The 15,498-nt window shown below is 42.9% G+C and overlaps 1 protein-coding gene across 2 annotated transcripts in view; it reads left to right on the top strand.

Moving 5' to 3' along the window:
* Window positions 1-15,498, top strand: part of TJAP1 (tight junction associated protein 1) — a 40,249-nt gene that overhangs the window by 5,329 nt on the left and 19,422 nt on the right. For both annotated transcript variants that reach the window (XM_053938583.1, XM_053938582.1), the window contains exon 3: window positions 12,389-12,510. The gene's annotated coding sequence lies outside the window, so the exon portion shown is untranslated. The remainder of the gene's footprint in view (window positions 1-12,388; window positions 12,511-15,498) is intronic.

The raw sequence follows: 15,498 nt of genomic DNA, 5'->3' as shown, positions 1-15,498 counted from the left end.
TTGCTGTTAAAGTAAAATGGTCAGGATTAGAAAGTAGGTTTTCCTGCAAGTCTTAGACCGATTTTTAGGCAGGGAGTATCTGACCACCTTCTGGTGGCAAGAGAAAACTTGTTTAAATTTTAAGGGTTAGCAAATTCAGATGTGGAAGTCCCACAGTGACTTCTATGTCTTTGGTTGACTTCTGTATTTATATTTTAGCTCTGTGATAAAGCTGGCTTTGGGAATGTTGTAGGAGTCATAACTGGATTTTCTTACTCCTGTGTTTAAAGTCTCAGTTGTCCAGCTGTGTTAATGTAACACTCATGCACAAATGGTTCTGAAATCAAAAGGGACAGATGAGGTAGTCTCTCTAACTATTGAGGAATTACACATAGGGTCATAAAAAGCCTAAGGCGAGTTTTACTTTATAGCATTTGTTTCAAAAGAATATAAGTTATTTTCCCAAGGTAATAATTAGATAATTGTTGTGGCTGTAAGGTTTTTGACCATTATTTTGGCATATGCTACTCAGAGTAACTGGTTTTGGACCTACATATGTCTTACTTCACAAGCTCTCTGCAATTCTCAAAGATGCTTTGCTGCTCTGTCTCCTACATCAGATTTCTTCCTGCAGCTTTAGTGTTCATTAGTGATGACTCTGCTGCTGCCCAACTGGAAGATTAAAATATTCTAGAGAGATGAGTTGAAATCTGGTGTCTCTCACAACTGAATAGTGATTGCAGTTAAAGCTACTGTTCTGTTTCCCCTTGAGTATTTTATTTATAATTTTTTCATTATGGAGAACTCTTCTCCCTTCTCTTTTATCTATGGGAGATTTGTACCCAGTGTATTGTATGAAAAGCATTTTCAAATGGGAGAAGAAGGTGGAAAATGACAGGATTTTTGTGCTTAAAATTGTTTTGAGTAACCTTTCTTGAGAATGGACTTCAAGCTTACGTCCTGCCTTTAAGTGCATTTAGTTTTCTGAGCAGAAAGTGTCTTGTGCACTAAAGTATGCAAAATATCTTTATTTCCCTTTTAAAATTTAAGCATTGCTTACACTACAGTTATGTGAATACTGGGAAATGAAAACTTTGCTCAGAAGGGTTTTCTCAGGTAACTGCATTTTGCTAGAGATACTCTCTGTTATTAGATGTCTGTGTAGGCACTCAATCCAATTTCTTCTATGACTGATGTGGAGAGTCATTTTTGGCAAACATCTGATACCAGTTTGGTTTGATTCCTGAAAGCAAATCACCCTTTCTGAGCTGCAGAATTTTGGTAGATTCTACTTATAAGTGTATTCATTTTTCCATGATTAGATGATGCCTTTGCAAATAGGTCCCCAGGTGTATCTGAAATGGCTGTAACAGAATTCAGTGTTGTCAAGGCCCCAGCTGGATGGATCTGTATTTCTGTGCAGCTCCAGAGATGATTTACTGCCTGACAACTCGCAATATAAACATTAGTCCAAGCATGATCTTGTCCCAAAACCCCGCCTACACAGGGAGCCAGGAGTCTTCCTGCCACGCGCCATAAATCGTTTATGGTTTGCTCATGCCCGTACATTTGAAAAGCAGCTGTGGAGTGGGGATTAGCAGTTTGCAGAAGGCCCGTGCGGGGCTAAATTAGGGTCTCTTGCTCTGGTGGTGAATACCAGTACTGGAATAGCAGGAGTGCTTCTCAGCAGGAGAAGGCAATTTACTCTGGGAATGGGGGTGGGTACAGGGTATCTGTGAGGGTACAGCAGCCAGGAGAGAGCATTGGATTGCAATGCTCCAATTTGAGCTTTGATGCCTGATTGATAGCTGCCCAGCACTGTGTGGGGTTGAATAAGTCATTGTTAGTTCTGTGGGTTTAACATTTTATTTATATATATATTATTTCTACGTATTTTACACATATATATAGAGACACAAAATGTAAGCCTACTTCTGTCTCCTAGGAGCTGAAGGATGATAGAGTTTTTCAGTGTTTTTTTTACAGTGTGAAGAGTGATTTCCCTTTTGCTAGCCCACGATAGCAGAATCAAATTATATGCAAGGCCATTTGGGGCTTCACAACTCATTTTAAGCTTTTATAAGAAGTTTTACTGTGTCACTTGGATTTATTACAGCTTTGCAACTTCAGCTCCCAAAGGAAAACTATTTTTGTGCTGGCTGCAATAATTTAAATTACCTCCTGGAGCTTCTAATGACTAACTCGTGTTTATGGTGAAAGCTTCCATTTATCCAAACCCTGAAAGCACAATCTGTTTAGTAGTATAACTCTAAATGTATTGATGCTTTATATCAATGGCAAGTACATCGGAGCCTAAAGTCAATTGGTACCTTCAAGTCGTCCTGTAATAAAGAGAATATGCAAGTTTTGCTGTACAGATGGGACTAGACAGTACAGTTCAGAGATCTGTGTGCTGGCTGAAGGACTAGCTGCTGAGTAAAGCAGATAAAAGTAGATAATTTTCAGCTGGATTGGTTACTCATTAACAAATCCTTTCTTGGATGGGTTGGGTAAGAATCTAGGTGGAATGTGTCAGCAGTGTGTCCCCTCTAGATGCATCAGCTGAACATGAGTGCTTCCAGGCTGTACCATGACCATCCATGGGGCCACCGGCAAAAATGGTGGGCTCTGGATAAAGCAGGTGATTGTTTCCAATACAACACAATTAGGAGACTTACTATTTTATTGAAGCTTCTGCATGTGCTTCTCTCTCAAATAAGGCCATGTTCCTGGAGCTTTCTGCTGTGCTCGCTTCTGTTGGAGGCTTGGGGAGAGTAGCTGGAAGGGCTGATCCTAGGCTTATTTTTCTTACTGCTTTTGGTGAAAGGCTCCATCTGCTGAGATGGAGGCCAGATAGCACCAAATATATTTGTGGCTCTTTGTGTGGGCATTTTGAGATTTGGAAGGCACTTTGCTGATGAGCTGTAGGTCATTTCATGTCAGATTGGCTGAGTTTCCATTGAGCTGGTTCTTTGTTGCGGCAATGCATATGGACTGTGTATGTTTGGAGATCCCTATTACCTATCTCAAATGGAGAAGGCTTTCCTCCTCTTTGCTACCTCCTCTCTCCCCACAAGAAAATCATCACCTGGAGAGCCGTTAACCTCCAGATTGAATTAGATATTTTGCTGTTACTTATGTAGACCTTTCAGGTGCATACTGAGCTTAGAGAGGGGCGTGGATATGTGATCGTATTTTGAGCTTTCCCTCCTTCTCCGTGTTTTTGATACTGAAGTTGGAATTCACCCTTCCCTTTCCCCGGGAACTGATGCAAAGGAATTGCTGTCACCCAGAGCAAAGCTCAATCCACTTTGCCTCAAGGCCCTGCCTCTCCAGGTTAGAACTTTGCCTGACTTCCACAGGCAACAATTTGTTTATGAGCTTTTGTTACCTGAATTTTGTGGTATGGGTCTGAGGGGTACTACTGTTCAGTGCACTGGAAATCTCAACTCAGCCCGGACAGGGAAGGGGAGGGATAGAGTTAGTACAGTTAACTCATCCCCCCCACACCCTCCTTTCTTCCCTGTTTCCTCACCTGCCCAGCTGTGTAGTAGGTTAGCAGTACGTGTCTGTTCTTATTCTTATGAAAGTAGACTTTGTTCTCTGAAGACTGCTAATCATGCCCCATGGGGGTGTAATCAGTTATAAGGTATTTAATACAGTGCAGGCGGGAACAGGCTGCCTGGCCGGGCTGGCAGATTGCAACACTACAATTATAAAGGGCCCCTTTCCCCCACTCACCCACCCACTGGTGGCAGGATGAGGGTACCTTGAAACAGTATTGAGTCTATGAAAAGTAAAGATGTAGTGGGGGAAGGGAGAGGAGAGGATGTAGAGGCAGCTCCTATTCTGGGAAACAGGCAGACCTACATTCTGTGAGAGCTGCAGCCATTGCAGGTTGCACTGTTGAGACTTGTGGAGTTCGGGTGCCGTCACCATCGAAGGGGATTGCACAGGGATGGCCCTTGGCAATGTGTAGAACAGCAGGGACTTCTGTCCTGTCTGAAATGGGTTCTCTTTTGGATCTTGGGGTTGGAGAGGTATGGAGTGGTTAGAAGCCCATTCTCCTGCTTGCAGTGATTTAGACACCTAATCTGTAAATCCTGCCAGACTTCTATTTATATCTTTGGATATAAATCTATTGGTAAATTTGCCTTTCATGCCTCATTCTTCCAAGTACTAGAGCTACTGCAGCTTATGAAGGGAACAGGTAGCCTGAGGCCTTGAATTTCAACAGGCGAGAGAAAGTCTACTGGACCTCAGTCTGGTCTGTTCTTGTTACTTAATATCAGATCATTTCCCTCTGTGAGGGCCTTGAAATGCACGTGTGGGGTGTGGAGCAGCTGGGCCTCAAGCCCTATAAATCATCCCTGCTCCAGCAGCCTGCTAGATGCATCGGTATGTCTCTGGAGCTTATGGCTACATTGACCTTTCCCCTTTGAGTTTCCCTAGAGGTTACAGTGTTTCAGCCCTTAATTGGTTCTCTCTGAATTTTCTGACACTGTTTTGTGTCTGTTACATTCAAGTCGGGTGTGTTCTTGCTGCAGTGCTCTTGAGAGTGTTGGTTTTCCTATTTGGTGCTGAGAGAGCACTGGCTGTTGAGTCTCAGTCCTTAGCACTGGGATGGATTTTTAAGGTTTTCAGGAGTGGGTTGTTGTTTAGTTATGTTGCACAGAGTAAGTGCAGATTTACAATGTGGGGAGTTCACAATATAGACTTGAGAATTCTGCTGACAGTTTCACATCTGAGGCATCCCTCAGAGTAACTTCATATTTGAGAATGTGAATTCTTTGGAAAGCTTTAGGATTTGTAGGAGTGCCACATGTAGGAGGAATAATGTTTTTTCTGACTGGAGCACAGAGTCTCTTTGCAACTCTAAAATGATGAGGTTCTGAGATAAGAGGTTACCTGATGTCTTGGGTATTTGTACATTAAGTTTTTCTTCTCTTGATCACTGAAATGACCCAGTGTCAGTGCTGTAGTGGAAGAATGTTGTACAGTGAATGTCAGATCTGTGTGTGTGGGCAGTGAAGACAAGCATTTACAGAAGAATTTTTGGGGTAATGAGGAAGTCCCTCCATCCCACAAAAGCTACTTGACTTAAGATAGGATGGTTTTCTAGGGGTAGAAAAAGACCTGGATCCTTCCAAGCATCCCTGTTGTCCAAAGTCAACTTCTTATTCAGCCCTGCCCCCTCAGCTCAAAATGTCTCAGTGTTATATTTACCCCTTGTCTTATAGGAATAGTCAGGGAAATTCCCTTCCCAGGTTAGTGCACAGAGCTGTTCCTGCCCTAGACTGTGGCTACTTTCCAGCCCGGGTGGCAGCTCTTCTCCCTGTGGCTTGCATGTCCAATTGAGAACTCTCCTGCCTTGCTCTGTTTCTCGTCCCATGGATCAAGAAGTTGCCTGGAGATCTTGACCTCACACAAATGAATTAGGGGCTGAAGCTGTCGTTGGGGTCCTGACAGTGGCCATGCAGGCAGTGTGGAGAGGGAGCATGGTGGGTGTCAGCAGGGTGGGTGTGTGGGCTTGCTACTTGTTTTCCTTCTCTGCCTGATGAGGAATGCAATGTGTTTGCCTTCCTTGGCCTGTGGTTGCAGCCGCATTCCTGCAGTGGGAGTCAGCACGGCGGCGGGCGGCGTGCTGTTCATGCCCCGTGGCTACATGCTTTCAGCTCCACATCAAAGGTGTATTTAGTGTGTAGCTTGTGCCATTCCTGGCCACACCTGGTGGCCTGCAGGCATGCAGGAGGTGGAGTCTGGCTGTGTTTGCAGATGGCATTCAGGGTTCAGACTTCTTACTTGTGGAAAGGCTGGAGCTGAATCCATGCTAAACAACCCCAGGAATGCACCGGGAGAGCTGAGCGGCACAGTCACTCCAGGGGCATGTCCTAGCAGCAATGTTTCCTTTATAGCTGCAGCAAAATAACTCATGCCTTCTTTTTCCAAAGGAACTGACTGTTTGCTTGGGTGTGTTGTACGGTTTAATTTACACTGATAAGGCAAATTAAGGTTGGCTGGTCCCCCCTGCAGCCTGTGTGCTCTTGGCAATCAGTAGATGATTGAGTGGTTTGTGCCATCCAGCTCTGCTCAGTACCTGAGATGTCTGCCTGGCTCTGGGATTTAACCTGGGCAGGAGTGCTTCCCCCAGTCAGTGGGTAAATGTTCTGTTCCAACTTCTGGAAAATCTTTCCTTTTCTAGTTGGTACCCCAAGAACTGAGGACAGGAAATTTGCTGAAGGATGGCAGATCAGGATGTAGCTGTTATTTTGGGATCCTTGATATGAGATCTCTTTTGAGAAATGGTCACTAGTTTACTATGCATCCGTCATGCAAGCCATCCTTGTCCTCTATACAAATCTTTCACTTGCCTGGCACAAGGAAACGTGATGCTGTCACTATGGGCAGCCCATAGGCAAGGTTTGTGGAAGTAACAGCAGACCATCTTCTGTGTTCTGGGTAAGCCCTGGGCTGTTCATTACCCTGTTTGCTTGGATCTTTTGCAGTTTCCCTTTTGGCAATTTCTAGTAGCCTGAAATTCTGTGACCTGCCAGTCACTTCCTTATTAGTCTTCTGCAGAGGACCTCCTTGCTGCCATCCTTAGATAGTAGCAGGAATTAAAGAATTTGCTCTCAGAGGTTCTCTGGCTTTTTAGCTTAGTTTTTGCATTTTAGCTGTCGCCACACTCACCACGTGGGTCACTGCAGAGCTCACTGCAAACAGGTCCATGCCACCCTCTCTCCAGAAGGCTGTATCACTTTTCAAAGCAGGATCTCAGTGATAGGTGTTTAAGGGATTGTTACTTGTTCCAAGGCTCTTAGCATTGTGAAACAGTTGGAAATTACTCACACTGGACTCTCTTCTCTTTTGGTTTCATGTAAAGTGTGCATTTCATTTCAAACTAGTTGCCACTGACTCCATACATGACTATTAGGGCTTGGATGCTGAGCGAGTGTGTTGCCTGAATCTTCATTTTTCTTCTTCTGTTCTGTAGTGCCAGACTGGACAATATGCCCTGCAGCAACAGGAGGTGGTAGCAAAATATAAGTAAGTCCAAAATTGGATTGTGTGGCAGGTTACTGACAGAACATTTAAGTGTGTATCATCATTGCCATACTGGCTGTTTCAGCTTTGTCATGCAGTATGGGCTATGACTGCAAAGATGGAGGTCTTGTTTTGGATTACATACTGCTTCTGCTGACACTTTCCAGTTGCCAGGAAAGGAGTGAGGAAATAAGAATGAAATTGATATGATGTTGGCCGAGGAGGAAGTACAGCTGATTATTGGCCTTTTTCCATCCTGTCAGTGAGTTTTAATATGTTCTGGAGAGAAAGTCACTAACTCCTTGTTTTGGCTTCCCTTCTCTGAACTTCAAGACTATAGGAATCCAGGCCTCTGTGCTCCTGTATCCGGGCAATGTGTTCCTCTGGCTAGAGCTGTAACCCTCCCAAGTAGCTAGATCTCCCCCTGGTGGAACTGAGAGTAGAAGGCACCGCTACGGCTGGACGGTAAAATTGGGAATTGGTCTGATCCTGGGCACATTGAGCCGGCAGCAGATGTGGTGTTTGTCCAGTTGAGACATTCCTTAGTCCAGAGTCACTGACTCAGCAGAGCCGCACTCATGCAGCTGCATGAAGCTGAAGGCGTGAGTGAACAGCTCACTGTCGATACTGAGCAAACACCTTGTCTGTGCAACATCTGCCTGGCTATATGCTGGCATTCCTCCATGGTCTTTGCCCTTAGATGAGCAGTGAGCTACTAGCTCTTCGGGTTCTTGTCTAACACTTGACCAAAAAAAGGTACCTGGAACGTGGTGGCTTGCTTTCTTTAAGATATCTGGGGTTTATTAGTCATCAGTTAGAGCCCCTTTGAGGATAGGTGATTTCACTTGTAGCTCAACTATTTTGTATTCCCTGCTTGCTCTCTGAAAAGCTGCATTAGGGTTTACTTATAGGGGATCTGCAGGAGGGAGCCTTGTGTAGGGGAGGAGCTTGTCTGTTTAGCATTACTAAAAAGGAGTGGTTTTCCTTAACCTAAGAATAATTAATGGACTTATGCTATCCCAAAGGACAACAGTGGTAAAGGCATTTCAGTTTTACAAAAGCAATGCCAGGCAGGGGATGTGAAGTAGACTGGAGAAGCTGACCTTGTGGTAAAACTTGTGGTAGAAGAAAGTGATGGGCCTTTGCTGCAATTGCCCCTTGAGACAATTGATGCTCATAATTAGCTCCCCATGAAAAACAGCACTGGTGCTAGCAATGATGACAGATGTGGAAGGAGGTAGTTAATGGGAGCTCGCTCTGACTTGTCTGCCACAAAGAGAAGTTGTGTCTGAGGGAAGTGCTGAAGCAACCCAGCTTGGTCACAAGTGGGGAATCTGTGGTTATCCCCCTCCAAGGGAGGAAGGTGAACCTAGGAGGTACAATACAGTATGTACAGAAGGACAAGCAGTGCAGCCCATGACTGCTGGTGAGAGGCAGCCTCCCTGTGCAGGGCAGGGGGTGGAGGTGTGAGTCCCCTCTGCTGTGGCTGGGATCCTGCTGTTAAAAGGACTGACTGGAGCCCAGGGAAACAGGGAGAGAGGAGCTGTAGTCAGTTGCGTGCTTTACACAGGTCATCAGTGAAAGATAGATGGGTGGATCTGTTTGTTTTTCCTAAGCTGGATTAAGCCATGTTACATTTCTGTGACTGAACTCAGAATGAAATCTCTCAGTAATTCAGTGGTGCTGAAGACTAAGAGAATCATTAAAAAAACCCAACCAAAACCAAAAAACCCAAACCAAACAAATGAGGCAAACTGAGGCAGATTAACTACAGGACCACACCACAAAAAAAGAGAGAAGATGCTCCAGGGTTACATGCTGCTTCAGGAGCCATGCTGCTGTATTGTTTACAGTTGAGACAAGTTTTGTACCTCTTCCTGCCCCTTGCTCAGCTGTGAATATGTTAGGCCAAAAGCATGGATTTGAAAGCCATCTCCTTGTTCTGCTTTTGTGGCCTGTTGAGATGACTACTGCCAGTGTGTACAGGAGTGGATGGTCTAACACTCAGCATTGTGCCTGGATACAGAGGCTGAGTGGAAGTCAATGAGGAATACTTGTTTTAGCCTCCAAAGTAGGCAGTGGCTGTGACATGGGTTAAGTGGGAGATCTCTGTGCCTGGTAGAAATCCTGCTTTGCAAAGGAGTCAGTAGCAACACCACTTGTAACCTCTGGGAAGAGAAAGGGCCAGGATATAATCAGGAAAAGGGAAAGGGCTGTGATGACCCCTTTTTTCTTTCATCCCTTTGGCTGTATAGTTTTATTCCTCAAACACCACTTTACATCTCTCAGTGCTGCTCTGCTTTTCCCAGCCGGCTTACAGCAAGTTATTGCTCATTGTAGGTGTTGCAAGGTACAGGCAGCTTGATTAAAGAACACCCCACTACTATCCTCACACAACACTGGTGTCACTAGTTCTACTTCATTATGCTGACTACTGTAAGTATTCAGTGCTGTAGAGATTATAAAATATTTCTGTGCTAGATCTTCTCTGGTGAATAGCATAGAGGATGTCTCGAGTTCCCATGGCAATGCTTCTGAATGTGCTTCTGTCACCAAAGAAAGAGGGACTTCCAGATGATGAAGATTTGAGGATTTTGTCTGAAAAAGGGGATGGTGGTGAAGCTGCATATTATTTGTTTGCCTGCCTTTGGATGTGCCTCTGACTAATATATAATCTGGGAAAAGAGGAAGCTGACATTTGGCTAATGGCAGAGATGGCCTGTGTCGTGCAAACTACAGCTGGACCCCTGGACATGCTTAACTGTTCAGCTACAGATGCAGCTGCACAATCACCCAACAGTTAAGCCTGTACCATTCTCTGCCTCTCATATCTGACCATCTGCTAGGGAAAAGCTAATTAAACCAAAACAATTCTTGCTGGGATTAAACCCCAGCAGCAGAAAAAATTGAGTATAGTACAAATATTATCAGGGATAAGGGATATCAGGGATCAGGGCTGCTGCTTTATTTGTTCTTATAAAGAATTGCAGGCTATTCAACTCAGTTGCTGTCAGGTAGGTGTTTAGCTCATGCACACTCTCCTTTCTCTTTTCTATCGCAAATCAGTCTTGTTTTAGGTGCAAGTAATAAGACTGTCTTGCTTTTTTTTTTTTTTTTTTTCAGTTGTTTCTTATGACAGCTGAGTCTGTTTTTCTTTAACTTGCAACTTACTGCAAAACCAGTGCAGAAAACTGTTTTTTTTTTTTGTCCTAGTGCCTCAATTTCTCTGCTTCTGGAATGGAAATTATTCCTACCTGCTTTGCATGTGTTTATGGTGACAATGAATCCTAGACTTGGTGCCTGGCCACATAACTTTATAGTTGCACCAATGTTGAATCTGAGACTTAAGACAAAACAGTTTATTGTAAAAATAAATCTACAGCCTTTTGAGAATTGAAGTTTAAATCTTATAAAACCAAAAATGTGTATTTTTGGTTCCTTTAGCAGCCAAACTCTTGTGTACCTAAAATCTTTGATGCCATGTAATCTGGGCTTCAAAATAGCTCTTTCAAAAAAAAAAAAAAAAAAAAACAAACAAAAAAAACCCAAAAAAACTTACAACTCAGGTTGATTTCAGGGCTGCTCTGTGTACTTAAGTGACAGTTCACCACTTTATTCGAAGTTGTGGCACAGTTTCATTTCTGAAGGCCAATGAGGGATTTAGTTCTCTTGTTCTCTTCAAGGGGCTCTGAGAGGATTCTTGATGATGTCTTTCTGTGCTAAACTTGGAAAATTTGCAAGGAAGAGGAAGTTAGTTCTACACATGGTAGCTCAGAGACAGCATAGAAGGAGGCCCTGAGAGAGAGAGGAGAGGAGAGGAGAGAGGCCCTGAGGAGAGAGAAATGATTGTGTTGCTGGAATGGATGTGAGGAAGCCTGGTATGCTTGAAGAGACAGGATTGAAAAAGCAGGTAGAGATGAAAGAGTGCCAAGAGAATGAAGATAAATTAAATCTTGATATCCAGGAGGAAGAGTTTGAATAGTTTTTATGAGCAATGGAAAGAACACTACTAATTTTAGAATTGTTGAGATTTAATTTTTACAGATATGTTTCCTGGGGAAACGCTGTGGGAACTGAGGAGATGAGAGATGATGTTAGAGTGTGGATTTGTAGCATGTTAGGTCTGTGACCTAGGATTTGGTTTGTGTTTGTGCTTACCCCACATTTAACAGGAGAACATATTTTGGTAGAGGAGGGTCAGTAGTGAGACTGTGCCTGGAGGCAGTTAGATAACGTGCTCTAACTCCACACTCCAGTTCACTCAGGTAAACTGTTGGTGAGCCATACCCTTAGGAATGGGCAAGCGGGGAACACTGTCTTCCCAGAACTGCTCCAGGGGTGTTAGACATCAGCAAGCAAAAGCTGTGTGGGAGTATGGAAAACAGTGTACAGTGTATTTGGGATCACCTTTTCCATCTTGCTTGGGGAAAGTAGAGAAAATATTAAGCTATGCTGGTCTGAGCATTGTTATGATGTTTATTTGGCATAGGGTTAATAAAACTTTCAAGACATATAAATGTCAATACCTTTAGTGTCTTAATATACCTTGTATAGTGTAGTTAGCTTATTTTGATTCTGAGAGAGGCCACACTGTTGTGAGTTTGGGGTTTTTTGGAAGAAAAAACCCCAAACCAAACACAGAAACAACAAAGCCTTTGGAAGTAGAAAAGTGCAAAAAAGGGTTAATGTCAATATCGGTAAGGATTTTGCCATTGCAGGGAAGTCGTACTGATTTAACTTAATCAGATTAGAGACAGCTGTGATTATATTAGTGCAGCATTCCTGTATAGGCATCCTTAATTTAGTTTGTGTCTTGTATCTATCTATTTAACTTAAGTTGTTTCAATGTAAAGTGCTCTTAAACTGAATTAAGAACATTTGCCCAGGAGCGTTATGCTGCTATATATTATTTTCTAAATCAATTTAATTTAGTACAGTGTATATGTAGACAAGACCTTGGGGAAAAAGCTGATCCCTTTTATTACTTGCTGAACAGTCTGTCATGTTTGGCTGCAGCCATGTGACCATGGAATGAAAGAGCCTGTTGTGGTGCTTGTTGGTGGAGGATGGGCGAACTGATCATTGTAAGCCTTTGTACAACTTGGTCATCCGTAGTGTTCAATTAAAGTAGGTTGATCCTTATTGTAAATGAGGCCTTTTCCTGTCTAGAGCAGATGTGAGACCCCTGAAATGGTAAGTTTCGTTCTCAGCCTACCAATAAAAGTGCCTGCAACGTGGTTAGTGTCCTGTCTGTTCAGTCAGTAAAAGCAACATCTTAAAACCTGGCACAAATGTTTAATGTTTGAAAAAAATCAAACATTTGAGCAGGTTTGAGCTGAATTTTGCTACTTTTCTTCATCCATAGCTTGAAATGAACGTCACCCAGTTTTGATGCTGTTTCCTTCCTGGTCTGTGTCTCCCAACAGTATGTGCCACCTGCTCTATGTGGTGACTTACACACATACAGAACTTACGGCCAAGGAATAAGTAAGTACTGCAGATGTCAGTTCTCTTTCTGAGAATCTAGTCAATACATCTTGTGTTCTGCTTGCTGGTTAAGGCTCTATGGGAACAAAACTGGCATGTGAATTACTCTGCAAGCGTGGTTGTAGTGATAGCATTTCAAAATAAAGCTGACTGCTGTAAATAGCTGTTTTACTTTTTGAATTTGTTTTTGTCAGCACCTGCAAGCATTAGAGCTGGACTTAGCGCCTCCTCAGCATTGCAGATGCTCTGTAGGCTAGGTCACTGTAGCAATTTGTCCATCTGTCCTCTGTAAATAATGCAAATAATGTGCTCTGCTCCATTGTTCCACTGTGTAGATACTGCATAGTGTGTCAGCCATCTGTGCATCACTGAGAGCCTCGGACAGAGGGCATGTTTTAGAGAGTGGATTGTGGCAAGTGTATCGTTGAGTGCTCCAGCAATGGAGCATTCTCTAGCATTACTGTGTCTCTGCTCAGTGGCATTCAGTTCCTGGCACTGAAGAGATGGAGATTGCCATTTGCTCAGAACTTCTGAACCAAAGCTTGAAACAAGAGGACTGCTGATATTAATTGCTGGGGGCTGTGTGAGACTCAGGGAATACTTACAGGGGCTGAGAATCTGCCTTTCAGTAGTTGAAAAATTTAAGCCGCTTCTATCTTGTCCTAATTAAATGCCTTTTGATTTTACGCTCTAGGAAGGTAATGAAGGATTTTTACCCTCTTCTTCCCCTCCTACATAGCACAGGATATGACAGAGGTCTGGAAAATGAATTCCTGCATGATGATTTTCTACAGAAATCTCCCTCTTCCACTTCTCTTCAAATGTTTGCTTGTACTAGCCATTCCCTTGCTTGTGTTAGAGAAAGTTTAAGGCCATGACTCCCAAATTTCCCTGATGTGACCTATCAGCTTTATCCAGATACATGTTGTTAGAGTATCAAGATTTGCTTTTTCTAGCTGAGTTCAGACACTTGCAGAAACTTTTGAGAATTTTCCTGATCTCCATGAGTTTTTATCTAATGTTCTGGTATTTCTTTAAATTTCTGAGCAATATATTCCAGAAATCTTCTCATGGGAGATCTTAAAAGAACAGGTAAGAAGACAGAGTGAGGAAGGACGTGAAACCTAGGGTGCTAAGATGAAGAGACTGAAAGTTTGTAGCCTAAACTACCTTGTGAGAGTTGGAAGGATCACTGAACAAACTAAGCACATTTCTGGTGTGTCAGCAGTTCTGAATGAGAAGCTGTCATTAGCCCTTGATGTAGCTGTCTGTGCTAAAGGTAGCTTGGTAAATGACCTTTTGCTGAGCTAGTTCTTGTGCAATTTCAGGTGTAGCCATTAAAGGTGGTTCTATGCTTTATATGTATTAAAAAGCTGGTGCTCATTTCCTGGTCAAAATCTCCCCTGGGTATTTTTATTCTCCATTAACATTCCTTCTGGGAATTGAATTCTGGTCCTTTGCTTCCTGTGCTGTTCCTGTTCAGATGTTAATCAGCTGTTGCATTCTATTCCAGTTACATGTTAGTGATGCTAGTGTTGACCAGTCCTGGCTTCTATAAAAGAATTAGGGACGCTAAGCTACTCTTAACACAGCAGAGAGTAGATAATGAAATGCACATTTAAGGGTGTGGAGTGCAACTGAGTTATGGGGACTGAGATATATGTGTTGTGGAAGGAGAGAGCAGGACTGTAAGAAAAGTGATAATTTTTAAGAGAATTCTGCATGGTGCAGTGGATGTGACTGATACATGATATGTCCTGTGGTATTTCCATTCAACAGGAACTATGTATGACTGGAGTCTAGGGATTTCATTTTCTTTGGAAATGTGTTAGGTGTTAAGTAGGGCTAGTTACATGGACTGTTGTTCAACAGCTAGCCTGATCCCTTTTTCTTGATAGCTCTTGGAATTGTTCCCATGCAGAGAACAGAGGTTTCTGCCTAACAGTCAAGGTTAATTGGTATGGAAAAGCAGGAATGAGCAATAATCCGCCTGAAATTTTATTTTAATCCAAGAGTCGCTATAATGCTATTACTCAGATCTGAATCGTGAGCATTAACATACAAGCAGAACTGAGATGTGAGTCTGCACTTGGAGCTGTCATCCTTTTATTTTAAAATGAGCTTCAACACAGCCAGCAGTAGAATACATGTGAGCATTCTTTTGAGGTGCCTTCTCTGAATGAAAAGATCTCTCTCATTAAATGTTAAAGGGCCTTTTAATAACCTTGCAGTCCTTTTCTATTGTGCTTGGCACCAGCAGTCTACAGGTGCTGATTTTAATTTCACACAGCTTGTTTTCCTGTCCTGGACAGACATCCCTTGGTGCAGTTATTGCATTGTCTGTCTCCCTGGTTAGTTGTCTTGGTCAGGCTTTCTGCAGAAGCTTCTCAGGTAGTGTGGCTTGAGACCTCTGAAATCTAAGGTTTCCTCTATTCATAAGCACAGGAAGGCAAGTCGACAAAACTCTCTTGTGTTTGCTTTTCATGAAGCTAGTCAGAAAATATTGATACCTCCTAAAGCAGGATGTGCCAATATCCTTTATTGGATATGTGTGCAGAATATAGGTTGGCCCACAGAAAGCAATATTCCAGGTTAACTGTGGTGATCAGATATGTATCACAGGACATTTGGTTTTGTTACTTGTGGGTATTGTACCTGCAAGTTTTTGGAGTGTGCTGACTCTGATAGCCACAAAAAAATCTTTCTGTAGTGTTGCATTAGAAACAAATGTGACTGTGATTGTGATATGGAATGTATTTTTTCATTAATACAGGTTTATCTTTCTGAATAAAAAGCAGTGCTAAAGAAATGCTGCTGTTAAGAGGAAAAAGCTGGAAAGGTGATACAGTATCTGAAATAAGAAACTGTATCTGCATCATAATCACTGTGTTTTTCTTGAGGAAGGGACACTGCTGACCCTCAGCACTGGTAAGAAGGCTGTTTTATAAGGTCAGAAAAGGCAACACAAGAGAAGGTGATGATGAGGAA

This window comes from Vidua chalybeata, chromosome 3 (assembly GCF_026979565.1).
Source record: "Vidua chalybeata isolate OUT-0048 chromosome 3, bVidCha1 merged haplotype, whole genome shotgun sequence".
In the NCBI taxonomy this organism is placed as follows: Eukaryota; Metazoa; Chordata; class Aves; order Passeriformes; family Viduidae; genus Vidua; species Vidua chalybeata.
Note: the sequence above shows the minus strand (reverse complement) of the source record. Positions and strands in the feature narration are given on the sequence as shown.